This window comes from Rhinopithecus bieti, unplaced genomic scaffold, assembly GCF_001698545.2.
Source record: "Rhinopithecus bieti isolate Rb0 unplaced genomic scaffold, ASM169854v2 scaffold_15197, whole genome shotgun sequence".
NCBI classification, from domain to species: Eukaryota; Metazoa; Chordata; class Mammalia; order Primates; family Cercopithecidae; genus Rhinopithecus; species Rhinopithecus bieti.
The window spans coordinates 1241776-1256553 of record NW_016808366.1 but is presented as its reverse complement, the minus strand read 5'-3'; the positions used below and the strand labels follow the sequence as shown (position 1 = coordinate 1256553).

Below are 14778 nucleotides of genomic sequence, written 5' to 3'. Positions count from 1 at the left end.
TTGGAAGGCTGAGGTGGGATGATTGATCGAGCCCAGGAGTTTGAGTCCAGCCTGAGTAACATAGCAAGATCCCATCTCAAAATATTAAAAAGTAATGTAAGTTTTGGAGGCAGACCTTGATTTAAAAGTGTGTTACCTAGGGAAGGTTGCTGAAGCTCTATAAACATCTGGTTTTTATTGTCTAAAATGAGGATAAGAATGAAAAGCTTCCTTATAGGTTGTTGAGAGGCTGAAAGGAAGTAATATATGGGAAATGCTCAGTGTATTAACTCAGTAAATGGCACACAGTAACAACATCATCAATAGTTCCATAAGGGGAATCCCTTCATTTTGACCAGGGGGACCCGTGGTCCTTGTGAAAGGTGTGAGAACATCTAAAGCTAACTTCTACACCAACGTGGTCAGATGATGCCAACCCATATCCATGGCGACCAGTGTCTCCATTGTCTAGTTTAGTGCCAGGCGGGTGGTGTGCAATGAAACAACGGAATCACAGGCTGCAACTCTGCTGTTCAGTTCATTCGTTAGTGGAACTCTTGTAACACTCAAAATTCTGATTTCATAGGACCTTTGAATTTCAGTTTCAGTCGTAAAAGAAGTTCTGAAACATTGACCAGTCATCTCATACATGTTTTTTAGTTATTCCCAGATGGTTGCTGATGTAAAAATAAAACAACCAAAACCTTTGTATTAGATATATCTTGAAGTCTATCATAATATTTTAGTCCACTTCCTTTTTTTTGAGACGGAGTTTTTGCTCTTGTCTCCCAGGCTGGAGCGTAGTGGTGCCATCTCGGCTCACTGCAACCTCTGCCTCCTGGGTTCAAGCGATTCTCCTGCCTCAGCCTTCTGAGTAGCTGGGATTACAGGTGCCCGCCGCTACGCCCGGCTAATTTTTTTGTATTTTTAGCAGAGACGGGGTTTCACCATGTTGGTTAGGCTGGTCTTGAACTCCTGACTTCAAGTGGTCCACCCGCCTCAGCCTCCCAAAGTGCTGGGATTCCAGGCATGAGCCACCATGCCTGGTCTTTTAGTCCATTTTCTATTGCTAATGTAAGAGGAATCAGATTAGGAAGTAGGTTTTTTTTTTTTTTTTTTTTTTTTTGAGACGGAGTCTCGCTCTGTCGCGGGGCTGGAGTGCAGTGGCGGGATCTCAGCTCACTGCAAGCTCCGCCTCCCGGGTTTACGCCATTCTCCTGCCTCAGCCTCCGGAGTAGCTGGGACTACAGGCGCCCACCACCTCGCCCGGCTAGATTTTTGTATTTTTTTAGTAGAGACGGGGTTTCACCGTGTTAGCCAGGATGGTCTCGATCTCCTGACCTCGTGATCCGCCCGTCTCGGCCTCCCAAAGTGCTGGGATTACAGGCTTGAGCCACCGTGCCCGGCGGAAGTAGGTTTTTGAAGGCAAAATTTCAGCTTACATGAATTGTTGGTAGCACCTCACTTCGTAAATAATATTAGATATAAAGTCTTTCTCAGGAAAAAAAAAAGTTAGCATTCTGGAGAAAGGAGTAAAGGAAACAATGGTTTAATGTCTTTTGTTTTGTTTTGCTTGTTTTTGAGACAGTCTCACTGTTGCCCAGGCTGGTGTGCAGTGGCACAATCATGGCTCACTGCAGCCTCGAACTCCTGGGCTCAAGTGATCTTGCCTCAGCCTCCTGAGTATCTGGGACCATGGGTGCATGCTACCATTCCTGGTTAATTTTTTAATTTTGAATTTTGTAGAGACCAAGTCTCCCTGTGTTGCCCAGGCTGGTCTCAAACTCCTGGGCTCAAGCCATCCTCTAACCTCCTCTCAAAGTGTTGGGATTACAGGCATGAGCCTGGCTAGGAAGCAATGTTGACCCACAGTGTCCAGTGCCCAGTACTCTTAGGAAGTATGAGTTTATGAACAATTAATGCCCAGATGAGTTAACAGACCTTGGGTATAAATTGGTTGGTCTGTGTTCAAAGGCAGTACAGTTCTATGCTTCATTTTATGACCATCTGTGGAATGGGACAATAACTATAGGATGGCTGTTACAGTGAACATTAAAGACTTAAATTATGTAAAAGCCCTTTGTAAGTTGCAAAGTGCTATGCATATGCTAGGCAAAGCTGCTGCAGCAGCTACCCAGTAACAATTGTTATTTTATTTTATTTTATTTCGTTTCATTTTTGAGATGGAGTTTCGATCTTTCGCCTAGGCTGGAGTGAAGTGACACAATCTTGGCTCACTGCAACCTCTGCCCCTGGGTTCAAGCAATTCCTCTGCCTCAGCCTCCCATGTAGCTGGGATTATAGGTGCCCACCACCATGCCCGGCTAATTTTTGTATTTTTAGTAGAGACAGTTTGACCACGTTGACCAGACGGGTCTCGAACTCCTGAGCTCAGGCAATACGCCTGCCTCAGCCTCCCAAAGTGCTAGGATTACAGGCGTGAGCCACCCCGTCCAGCCAGTTGTCACTTTTTTCTGGCTCTAGTCGAGTAACATTTCCAAACCACAATTCTTCCTGGAGTAGCACAAGTTGTGTTGGCCTTGGCCAGTATCGAGCTGGGGTTCCAGGATACTGCCAAGTATTATATACAATTTGCATAAATGTACATTTAGGCTGAATAGAAAGGGAGAAAATGCTATAAAAATTAGTATGGGTCAAAAGGAATGGTCTCTAATCATAAATTGCACACTTCCCCTCCCAACCATCCCCAAAACACTCATAATATTTGATACGAAAATATCATGGTGGCAAATAGCTGTATCAAAAAGAAACGATTCTTTCAGTATAGCATAGGGTGAAGCTGAGTAGATTTTAAGAATTACTGGAGTCCCCAGCACTTTGGGAGGCCAAGGCTGGCAGATCACCTGAGGTCAGGAGTTCAAGACCAGCCTGACCAACATGGAGAAACCCCACCTCTATTAAAAATACAAAAAAAAAAAAACCCCAAAATTAGCCAGGGGTGGTGGCGCATGCCTGTAACCCCAGTTTCGGGAGGCTGAGGCAGGAGAGTTGCCTGAACCCAGAAGGCAGAGGTTGCCATGAGCCGAGATAGTGCCACTGCACTCCAGCCTGGAAAACAGGAGTGAAACTCCGTCTCCAACAACAACAACAAAAAAAAAACAAGTTATTGGAGTCAAGCATAACTTGGAGAGGAGACAGAAGACTTTATTTTTATTTTATTTATTGATTTTTTTGAGATGGAATCTCGCTCTGTTGCCCAGGTTGGAGTGCAATGGCACGATCTCAGCTCACCGCAACCTCTGCCTCCTGGGTTCAAGTGATTCTCCTGCCTCAGCCTCCCGAGTAGCTGAGATTACAGGTGCCCGCCACCACGCCCGGCTAATTTTTGTATTTTTTAGTAGAGATGGCGTTTCACCATGTTGGTCAGGTTGGTCTCAAACTCCTGACCTCATGTGATCTGCCAGCCTCGACCTTCCAAAGTGCTGGGATTACAGGCATGAGCCACTGTGCCCAGCCGACAAAATAATTTTTTAAAAGATGCATAAATAGAGTTGATAATTTTGGTGGTATTTGAGTAAATGAGTAGAAAAGCTGGGACTGGAAGGAGTAATGTTGCCACACAGTTGGTGCTGGTTGGGGAGCCTCTATTTTCTTGACTAGAAACTCACTTCTAAAGAGAAAGAGCACAGATGCCTGTTAACAAATAGGCTTCAGGATGACCCTGTTTGAATTTCCAGCAGGGAGGAAAACTGGGTCACAAGGAGATAATCTCAGGGGTTGCTGGAGGATTGGCCTTGGACACGCCCAGGTGAGGAGAGAAAATGCCCAAGGCAGATGCTGACAACAGAGAGGGCATTGAAGCACGTCCGGGCAGTAGGAAAAGGGAGCTGATGGAGACGGGGGAAGCCAAGAAACAGGCATTTTTCGTTGCTTTGTCTGAAGCAATGAGCCCTGAGCACACTCGTGCAGTAGCTAAAATTTCTCAAGTCTATCTCTGTAGGCAACTGGAGACACGCTGACAGCCCGTTTCCCCGCACTGGCTCCAGCCCAAATTAACTCACTCCCTCATTCCCTGAGACACTTGTTCTTTGAGAGGTAAAAATTTAGCTAAAACTATTCTCTTATCAAATGATAAGAGAATGCATTTTATGCGGGGAGGGGCATTTTAGAAGGGATTTTGCAAACATTTCTTCCCTCAAGGGTAATAAATGTGTATTTTAAAAGGGAGGTTTCTGTAAAGTTGGCCTTAACTCCAAGGGGTATCTGAAGTGGGGAGTTTCTGGCACTGCTAACAGACCCACAGTGCAGCTAAGACCTTTCCGTAGCTCTCAAACCATAATGAAGCCCAGGAAGGAAAAATGCAATTGTATACTTTGCCTGTCACAGGCATAGAATTCTGCTGAGTAATTTGTACATGGGATTATTATTCCACTTTACATATTTGGAGGTGGAGCTAACGTTGAGAGGCTGGTAACCAGCTCTTGGGAGGCTGCATTTTCCAAAGATGGCTGCAACAGTATCTTCCATCGGACATGTCCTTCTAGAACAGGTGTTCACTAACTTTTTCTGTTAAAAGCCATCCAGCACATATTTTAGGATGTGTGGATCATTCGCTGTCTGACCTGACTACTCTGTCACTGTGGCACAGCCCTGGGCAATGTGTACATGTACAGGCTTGTTTGTGTTTGAGAGTTGAGCCCATTCCGTGGGCTGAGGGCGACAGTTTGCCAATCTGTGCTCTAGAACTTTGCTGCTTCCCTTTAAGAGGTAGAGTCTAGGCCAGGTGCAGTGGCTCACACCTATAATCCCAGCACTTTGGGAGGCTGATGTGGGAGGATCCCTTGAGCCCAGGAGTTTGAGACCAGCCTGGGAAACATGGTGAAAACCCCATCTCTACAAAAAAAAAAAAAAATTATATATATACACACACAAAAATTAGCCTGGTGTGGTGGCGTGCACCTGTAGTCCCAGCTACTCCAGAGGCTAAGGTGGGAGGATCACTTGAGCCCAGAAGGTCAAGGCTGCAGTGAGCTGTGACTGTGCCACTTTATACCAGTCTGGGCAGCAGAGGGAGACCCTGTCTCAAAAAAACAAAAAGAAACAAACAAACAGGAAAAAAAAAAAAAAAAGGTGGACTAATTCCCTTTTCCTTGAATCTGAGAGGTTTGTGATTTGCCTATAATTAAGACAATTGGAAGGAAGTGACACTGCATGGCCTCTGAGGCTAGATCAGAACAGGTGATATAACTTTTACCAGTCAGCACATAAGCAGCCAGTTGTCCTGAGGCTGCCATGCTGTAAGGAAGCCCAAGTGAGTCCGTGTGAAAGACTACCTGAAAAGCCTTGAAACTATAGGAGAGGCTCAGCCAGCCCCACTTGCTCCAGCTCTCACCTGGAGAGACTGCACGCTCAGGAGAGACGCTGAGCCAGAACTACCCTGCCAAAGCTCTCTCCAAATTCCTGACCCCCAGAGACTGAGAAGTGATGAGATGATTGCTTTAAGACATTAAGTTTTGGGGGTGATCTGTTCCATAGAAAGAAACAGAACATTTTCCTCAAACCAGTGAGTGGTAGAGATGGGATTCAAACCGAGGCTGGTCTGAGCCCAATCACCTGATCTTTCTACTAAAAATAAATAAAAAATATTGCTGGCCGGGGGCAGTGGCTTACACCTGTAATCCCAGCACTTTGGGGGGTCGAGGCGGGTGGATCACCTGAGGTAGGAAGTTCAAGACTAGCCTGGCCAAAATGGTGAAACCCCATTTCTAGTAAAAATACAAAAAATTAGCTGGGCATGGTGGCGGGCACCTATAATCCCAGCTACTCAGGAGGCGGAGGCAGGAGAATTGCTTGAACCCAGGAGGCGGAGGTTGCAGTGAGCCGAGATCACACCATTGCACTTCAGCCTGGGCAACAAGAGTGAAACTCGGTCTCAAAAAGAAAAAAAAAATTGCTAAAAAATGCTGACACAGAGACACGAAGTGAGCACACGCTGTTGGAAAAACGGTGCTGATAGACTTGCTCCATGCATGGTTGCCACAAACCCTTGATTTGTGAAAAACACATCTGCAACGCCTAAGAAAAGTACAATTGCCGGGCACGGTGGCTCACACTTGTAATCCCAGCACTTTGGAAGGCCAAGGTGGGTGGATCACCTGAGGTCAGGAGTTCGAGACCAGCCTGGGCAACATGGTGAAACCCCGTCACTATTAAAAATACAAAAAAATTAGCTGGGCGTGGTGGCAGGCGCCAGTAATCCCAGCTACTCAGGAGATTGAGGTAGGAGAATTGCTTGAACCCGGGAGGCAGAGGTTGCAGTGAGCCAAGATCGCGCCATTGCACTCCAGCCTGGGTGACAAAAGCAAAACTTCGTCTCAAAAAAAAAAAAAAAAAAAAAAAAAAAAGGAAAGAAAAATGCGATTAACAATGTGTGCCTGTATTTAAACCTATATTGGCTAGTGAGTTTGACCAGAGTCTAGCAAAGGTTTATCAAGGAAAAATGTCAGAGAATTCACATCCTGTAAGTCAAAGACACAACCCATTCCGGGAAGGACTTTGCAACAGTAATTACTCTAACAGGTTACAATTCGCAGAGTCTGGCCTTTAAGGGGCTTTGAAGAGAGAGGAACCCATGAATCAAGAATAAGATAAGGCTGTTTGGTTTGTTTCAACTTGCGGGCTGTTTGGCTGTTTGACTTCCGTATCAAAGCCATGCCTTGAGAATGAAATCATTTCTATCAAACAGCCCTTTCAAAGAACATCTGACACAAACACTCACTGGCTGCTCCTTTATTTCCACTGTGTCGAGGGTGTGTGTGGACTTGGTAGAATTTAGGGGACTAGCTGTGAATCGTGCATCAAATAAGTAACCTGCAGGGAGTTGGCACTGGCGACTGCTAGCCATAAATGATGCTGTTTGCTTACACAGACTAAGCCTGGGGTTTTGGAGGCTTCTTTGACCTTTTCTGCATTTTTCCCAACCCTAACCCAACATAGCTGTGAAAAGGCAGTTCTGGGCCTGGTGGGGTGGCTCAAGCCTGTAATCCCAGCACTTTGGGAGGCCAAGGCAGGCGGATCACGAGGTCAGGAGTTTGAGACCAGCCTGACCAACATGGTGAAACCCTGACTCTACTGAAAATACAAAAATTAGGCAGGTGTGGTGGTGTGCGCCTGTAATCCCAGCTATTCAGGAGGCTGAGGCAGGAGAATCGCTTGAACCCGGGAGGCGGAGGTTGCAGAGAGCGGAGATCGTGCCACAGCACTCCAGCCCTGGCGACAGAGCGAGACTCCGTCTCAAAAAAAAAAAGGGTGCCCCACAACCCACAACTGCCTGTTTTCGTTTGTTTGCTGGGATTATAGGCATGAATCACCACGCCCGGCCCCCAGAGAGCACTTTTAAAGTTAACAGCTTGGACTCCCTTTCCCAGCATTCATCCTCCTTGGGCCTAGTCCACCTGTTACACCAGGGAAAAATTGAGTGATCTTTCTTTACCTCCCAGGGTCTTAGCCCAATGTTATGAGCCACTTGTGTCCTCCCACCCCCGAACAAATGCATATGTTGAAGTCCTAACTCTCAGAATGTAACTCTCTTGAGAAATAGGGTCTTTAAAGAGACGATTAAGTTAGTTGGGTCATTAGGGTCATAATCCAATGAGTGGCATCCTTCTAAGAAGAGAGACAGCAGGACCTATGTGCATAGACCAAGTGAGGACAGAGAGAGGCCAGTCACCTGCAAGCCAAGGAGAGAGGCCTCGGAAGAAACCACCTTGCTGATACCTTGATCTCGGGCTTCCAGCTTCCAGAACTGTGAGGAAATAGGCTTCTGTTGTTTAGGGCGCCCCGTCTATGGTACTTTGTTGTGGCAGGCCTAGCTGACTAACACACCCACAGACAGAGGATTCACAGCCTTCAGGCTGGGACTTCAGAAAAGTTCCAACGGTAATAAGCAGAAATTTCAACACACAAGAGTCTAGCCTGAAAGTGCAGTTTCTCTTTCTGCATCTTTCCCAGGTGGCCTGCAGGCAGGATCGGAAGGCAGTGATGGGGGCTGCGCAGGCACTGCTGCCCTGCAAGTCTAGTGGGGACACTAAGGTCTCTTGACTCAAAAGGGAAGAGACCAGGGTTCCAGTCCTAGAAAGTCCAGAAAGTAGCAGGTAGACTGAGTAGGTGTTTGGGGCATGGTCAAGAGGCCCACATTGGCGCATGTCACTAACTCCTTCCCTCTTCTAGCCGCCCTAGTCCTTCCTTCCCTGCTCCTCTTCGGGCTCTTTGACTTTTCCCACCAGCCCCTCCTGCGACCAGGTAAATCAGAAGAAGGGGAAAATGTGACTTTACCTTCTGACTTAGCATCATGCAAATCCTGATGCTCTTTTAGTTTCTTCCTTTTTTTCATTTTTGTGGGAGATACGGGATGGAAGGATATTTGCTGGAGTTGTTTTTTTTTTTTTTTTTTTTTTTTTGGGAGATGAGGTCTTGCTATGTTGTCCAGGCTTAAGTGCAGTGGCTACTCACAGACCCCATCATTGCACACTACAGCCTTGACCTCCTAGGCTCAAGGAATCCTCCCACCTCAGCCTCCTGAGTAGCTGGAACTACAGGTGCATGCCACCATGCCTGGCCACCTGCTGGAGTTTAGGCACGTGGTAGGATGGGTGGATGGTCCCTAAAGACACCCATCTCCTAATCTTTGAAATGTGTGGATATGCTACCTTCTAGGGAAAAAAAGGACTTGGCAGATGTTAGTAAGCATCTTAAAATGTAAAAGGTGTCCTGGATTACCTGAATGGGCCCAATGTCATCATGAGGTCCTTATAAAAGGGAGACAGGAGGGTTAGAGACAAAGACAACAATGTGATGATGGGGGCAGAAGTGTGTGTGTGCGAGAGAGGAGCAGAGGGGTTGAAGATGCACCTCTGCTGCTCTGCTTTGCAGACGGAGGAAGGGGCTGCAAGCCAAGGAACACAGGCAGCCTCTAGAAGCCCGAAAAGGACATGGATTCTCCCCTATACCCTCCACAAGGAAAAGCAGCCCTGCTGACCCATTTCTGACTTCTGACCTCCAGAACAGTGAGATGATCTGTGCTGTGTAAAGCCACTCCGCTTGTGAGTGTAACTGATGACAGCAGCAACAGGAAAGCATACAGGCTGCAAGGATGAAAATCCTCGAGAACAACTGCTAGCACATTTTATTATTATTATTACTACTATTATTATTTTGAGATGGAGTTTTACTCTTGGCGCTCAGGCTGGAGTGCAATGGCACGATCTCAGCTCACTGCAACCTCTGCCTTCTGGGTTCCAGCAATTCTCCTGCCTCAGCCTCCCAAGTAGCTGGGATTACAAGTGTCCACTACCACGCCTGGCTGATTTTTGTATTTTTAGTAGAGACGGGGTTTCACCACGTTGGCCAGGCTGGTCTTGGACTCCTGACCTCAGGTGATCCACCCACCTTGGCCTCCCAAAGTGTTGGGATTACAGGCGTGAGCCACCAAGTCGGGGCTGGTATCACATTTAAACAGGCAGTGATGTGTGACCAGAAATTATACATATTTCTAGAGCTTTCACTCTTCAAACAATAGTTCCCAGAGAGTAGTCTCCCACCAGTGGTGTCAGCACCTGGGAACACATGGGTCAAATTCTCAGGCCCCATGCAGGATTATTGGGTCAGAAACTCCGGAGGCGGGGCCAGCACCCTGTGTTTGAACAGGTCCTTCTGGTACTTCTGAGGCATGCTATGGTTCACCTTAAAGATAAGTGACCTGGGGCTGAGTTCAGTGGCTCACACCTGTAGTCCCAGCACTGTGGGAGGCTGCTAATAATAGCTATGATTACTATACCCGCCCTGATACTATCTTCTATTTCCAGGCTTCACATATAGGGATCCTATACAAGAGTTCACCCGCACAAGAGATTCAGTCCATCTTAGATTCTGCTAATGACCTCCCCTCCTGAGGTTCATCAAAGCTGAAGCAGGAAGATCGCTTGATGTCAGGAGTTTGAGATCAGCCTGAGCAACATAGTGAGACCTTGTCTGTTAAATCAAGTTTAGCCTAATGTGGCCTCCTTACATATTTTAAGTTCAACTTCAAGGTTTCTCTGTATATAGTGAACTATATACAACCTAAATGGAGGTATAAACCGATGGTATAAATGGAGGTATAAACACTCTTGTGCCAATCAGAGAGTTTTGGCCAAAGAGGGCCAACTGTTCAAATTGTGTTCAAATAAGGCAAACGCCAAGCTGTAGCCAATCCAATTGTCTCTATACCTCACTTCTGTTTTTTATGTTACTTTCCTTTTTCTGTCTATAAATCTTCCACCGTGTGGCTGCCCTGGAGTCTCTCTGAGCTACTCTGGCTTGGGAGGCTGCCTGATTCGCAAAGCGTTCTTTGCTCAATTAAACTGTGTTAAACTTAATTTGGCTAAGGTTTTTCTTTCAACAAGTCTTTGCAAAAACTTAAAATAAAAAAATTAGCTGGGCATGGTGGCATGCCTGTAATCCCAGCTAGTAGGGAGGCTGAGGTGTAAGGATTGCTTGAGTTCAGGAGGTTGAAGCTGCAGTGAGCCGTGATTAAACCACTGCACTCCAGTTTGGGTGACAGTGAGACCCTGTCTCTACAAAATAAATACAGAAGTTAAAAGTGACCTGGGCTGCTGCTTTGCCAACAGAGGGTACCTGTGGATCCTCTGATGTGCGTATGGGTAATATATGTGTGTGTTGGCTGTGTGTGTTCCCACTCACTCTACAATTAAGCTGGTTCTTTTTTTTTGAGATGGAGTCTCGCTCTGTTGTCCAGGCTGGACTTCAGTGGTGTGATCTCGGCTCACTTGCAAACTCATTAGTCTCGATCTCCTGACCTTGTGATCCGCCTGCCTCAGCCTCCCCAGGTGCTGGGATTACAGTCGTGAGCCACCGCACCCGGCCTAAACTGATTATTTCACGATTCATGCTTGGCTTGGGATCCGGGAATGATGGGGAAAGTTATTCTCTCAAAGACTGCCTCTGCCCCCTTGGGAATGTGGGAGAAGGAAGAGTCCGGAATTCGGCTTCCAAGTCCATGCTGAGAGCCATGCACTGCCACACCTCTGTCCAGCCTGGGGCAAGCAGAAGGAGGCTATTTCCTTTCATCTTTCCCCAATTTCTTGCTTGCCAGAGGCAATCCTAACTTGGCTAGTGGAAAGATACTCACTTTTGAAAACATGAGTGAGGTCTGCCCTTCCAGCCACAGTCTGGAGTTTGAAATTACACATTTCATTGATTTCTTTCTTTTTTTGAGACAGAGTCTCACTCTGTCGCCCAGGCTGGAGTGCAGTGGCGCACTCTTGGCTCACTGCAACCTCTGCCTCCCAGGTTCAAGTGATTCTTGAGCCTCAGCCTCCCGAATAGATGGGATTACAGGCATGTGCCACCACGCCCAGCTAATTTTTGTATTTTTAGTAGAGATGGGGTTTCACCATGTTGGCCAGGCTGGTCTCGAACTCCTGACCTCAAATGATCCACCTGTCTCTGCCTCCCAAAGTGCTGGGATTACAGGCATGAGCCACCAGCCTGGCCTGATTTCAGTACTGGATGGCCTCATGTCAGCTGGGTGATCTTGTGTGCTGCCTCTCTGGGTCCCCATGTCCTCATTGGTACAATGGGCATGCTAAAAGCATTGTTTTAAGAGAGTTGTTGAGAGGATCACATGAGATAATCAAGGAAAACGTCTTAGATCAGGGTCTTAGATCAGGGCCTGGAACAAAGTAAATGTTTAATACTATTGTTATTAATGCAATTAATTGTAGTTAATGATATGTCATAATTAATAGCTATGATTATTTCCACAAGCCCTGACATTATCTTCGATTTCCAGGCTTCACATGTATAAGAGGTCCTAGACACAAATTCACCTACACAAGGGATTCAGTCCATCTTAGGTTCTACTAATGACAGCTCTTCCCGAAGTTCTTCAAGGCTGTGTGAAAACGAAAAGCCAGCCAGGCGCAGTGGCTCATGCCTGTAATCCCAGCACTTTGGGAGGCCAAGGCGGGCAGATCATCTGAGGTCAGGAGTTCGAGACCAACCTGGCCAATATGTCTCTACTAAAAATACAAAAATTAGCTGGGAGTGGTGGAGCATGCCTGTAATCCCAGTTACTCAGGAGGCTGAGGCAGGAGAATCGCTTGAACCCGGGAGGCGGAGCTTTCAGTGAGCCGAGATCACACTATTGCACCCCAGCCTGGGCGACAGAGCGAGACTCCGTCTCAAAAAAAAAAAAGGAAACCCCCCCTGGAAAATGCTTTTCCCGTTGCTTCCCTACTAATGGGCCTTTTTGCAGCAGGGTAGCCTCCAGCCTTAGGATGTGGCCAGTCCCGGTGCGGATGCCTGTTTCCCCTCCTGCCTGCATTCCTCTGACCGGTTCAGTGGGATCTGGTACTTTTCCTCCCTCCTCGCGCTGGGCTTCCACATCATCCAGACAGCTGCCGCCACATTCCACCGCTCCAGCACCGGAAGTAAGGCACATTTAGGCCCTTTCTGGGTGAGTGACAGCATTTGAGATGAGATTAATCAAATGCCAGTGTTAGGGGAAAGCAGCCTTTCCCTGAGTCATCTCTGCTCCACCTTTCTTATGACACAGAGCATGAGCCTGTCCAACAGTTGGCCTGTGTGTCAACCTCTGGCCAGGAGACAACGGGCGTCTGTGACCTGGGCGTGAACCGTCAGTTCGTGCACACAGGTCTGACACGGCTGCTGGGCGAGCCTGCGTGCCCCTGCCCTGCGGTCTGTTGGCTGTGCCGCTGAGCACAGGCAGGGATGTGTGCCTGTCGCCCTGGGCCTCAGTCCCCTGACGGCAGATGAGGTATTCTTCCAGCTCACCACTGATGTTGCAGGGTTTTTCCTCACCTACCACATGACGACTGAATGAAAGCATTCCAGGAAACCAAAAGAGCTGGGCAGGCCTCTGGAATTTCAAAGCCGACAGCCTGGCCCTGCTGGTGGCTCATTTCTGCCGTGTCATTTTCTCTGAACTGTAGGAGCAGTTTTGTAGCACACTTATCACCAAAATCCCAGAAATGTTAAGCATTACCCTTCTTAGAAAGGAAAAGCCTACTTACTTTTCCCCATTGGAAGATTTTAAGTTTTTAAGATTCAAGACATCCCCAAAAGTCATGATAAAGAATAGGGAGAACAGACTGAGCATACTCATCCCCTTTTAAATTCAAATTTATTTTGTTTTTTTCTGCTTAACTACAGGGAAGGTTTGATCATATCACATCTGAGTTAGGCCATATGCATCCAAGGGAAATTTCAAGAGCAAACTAATCTAAACTCCAAGAAACAGACCACTAAGACCCACCCAGGTAGTACTCACTGAACACTCGTCCTGCCTCTCATAAGAACTAAAAATAGTGGTCTCCCACAGATGCTCCCAGAAGCAAAGTCTACCTACCACACACAGAATATGCAGAAGGGGAAAACCCAAGCCTCAGGTCCCTAAATGCCTGAGTCGTGACTCATGGAGCCTGTCCTCCACCCCTGCCAAATATAAGAAATGATTTCTACCCACCCACTTCTCTAAGGAGATGGTCCCTCATTCCTCTCTCCCCAGCAGGCTTCACAGCCCCCTTCATAGAAACGAAGCCCTAGTCATTGTATGCCTAGTGATGTTACGACTGCCAAATTCTATGACTATTTGGAAAGTTTTATCAGGTATGGATACATTCCATCTATTTGCTTTGGTGGCCAAGATCTCTTTGCAGTTGCACGGGCAGTTTCTGTCCTCCCACCCTGTGTCAGGTTGTGTGTGTGTTTGCGGGGGCTGGGAAGGTAATGGAGGGAAGGAGAGACCTTCTCAAGTGAATCACCTTGCAGTGGAGCTGCTTCTTGTGTGTGTGAGGTTCTTCAGAGAGGCACCACTCACACAATGCCCCAAACAGAAAACAATCATACGCGAAATTAGCAAATTGTTTTCCAGAAGATTAGATGTTGGACAACTTCAAGCATTCACAATAGAAAACAGCTTGTTTTAAGGCAGTTAAACCAAAAGCATGCCTTTTTTTGGGTTTTGTTTACGTATATGTTGTAATCTAAGAAGAGTAATGTTTTTACAGAAAAATTAGACCTTTATGATTGCAATCTAAGTGAGAGGCAAGTAGGCTTGCTTTTCTTAGAGATTAGTACATCATGTTAGTTCAGAAAGCATTTGTAAAAGAAAAAAAAAAGGAAATAATAAATATCAATTTCATCTTAACACAGTGCAACTATCACTGTTCTCAACCTGAGTTCTTATTTTCTGGCATGTCACAAATTCCTGGAACTACCACTGTTGAGCTAACCTCCCCTGACCCAGGGAGTTCAATCGTTTTTTCAAAGGATATGATCAAATCTCCGTTAATGCATGCCTACATATATTCATTTTCTAAAAGCATAAATTAATTCTGAGGGACAGAAAGTAAATTTGTGGTTGCCTAGGTTTGCGGGAGATGAAAATGTCTGTGGCTGGGAGCCATGGCTCACACCTGTAATCCCAGCATTTTAGGAGGCTGAGATAGAAGGATCATTTCAGCAGAGGGATTCAAGACCAGCCTGGACAACATAGGGAGATCCATCTCTACAAAATAAAAACATTAGCCCGGCATGGTGGCACATGCCTGGGGTGCCAGCTACTTGGGGGGCTGAGGTGGGAGGGTCACTTTAGCCCGAGGTTGAGGCTATAATGAGAAATGATTGTGCCAATGCACTCCAGCCTGGGCTACAGAGTGAGACCCAGTCTCAAAAAATAAAAAAAGATCAGAAATGGTGGCTCACATCTGTAATCCTAGCACTTTGGGAGGCCGAGGTAGGAGGATTCCTTAAACC

At 46.7% G+C, this 14778-nt stretch overlaps 1 long non-coding RNA gene across 1 annotated transcript in view; it reads left to right on the top strand.

The window, feature by feature from the left end:
* Positions 1-10171, top strand: part of LOC108538512 (uncharacterized) — a 30307-nt gene extending 20136 nt beyond the window's left edge. The window contains exon 3 of the long non-coding RNA XR_001888099.1: positions 9804-10171. This is a non-coding gene — a long non-coding RNA (uncharacterized LOC108538512). The remainder of the gene's footprint in view (positions 1-9803) is intronic.
* Positions 10172-14778: the final 4607 nt, after the last annotated feature.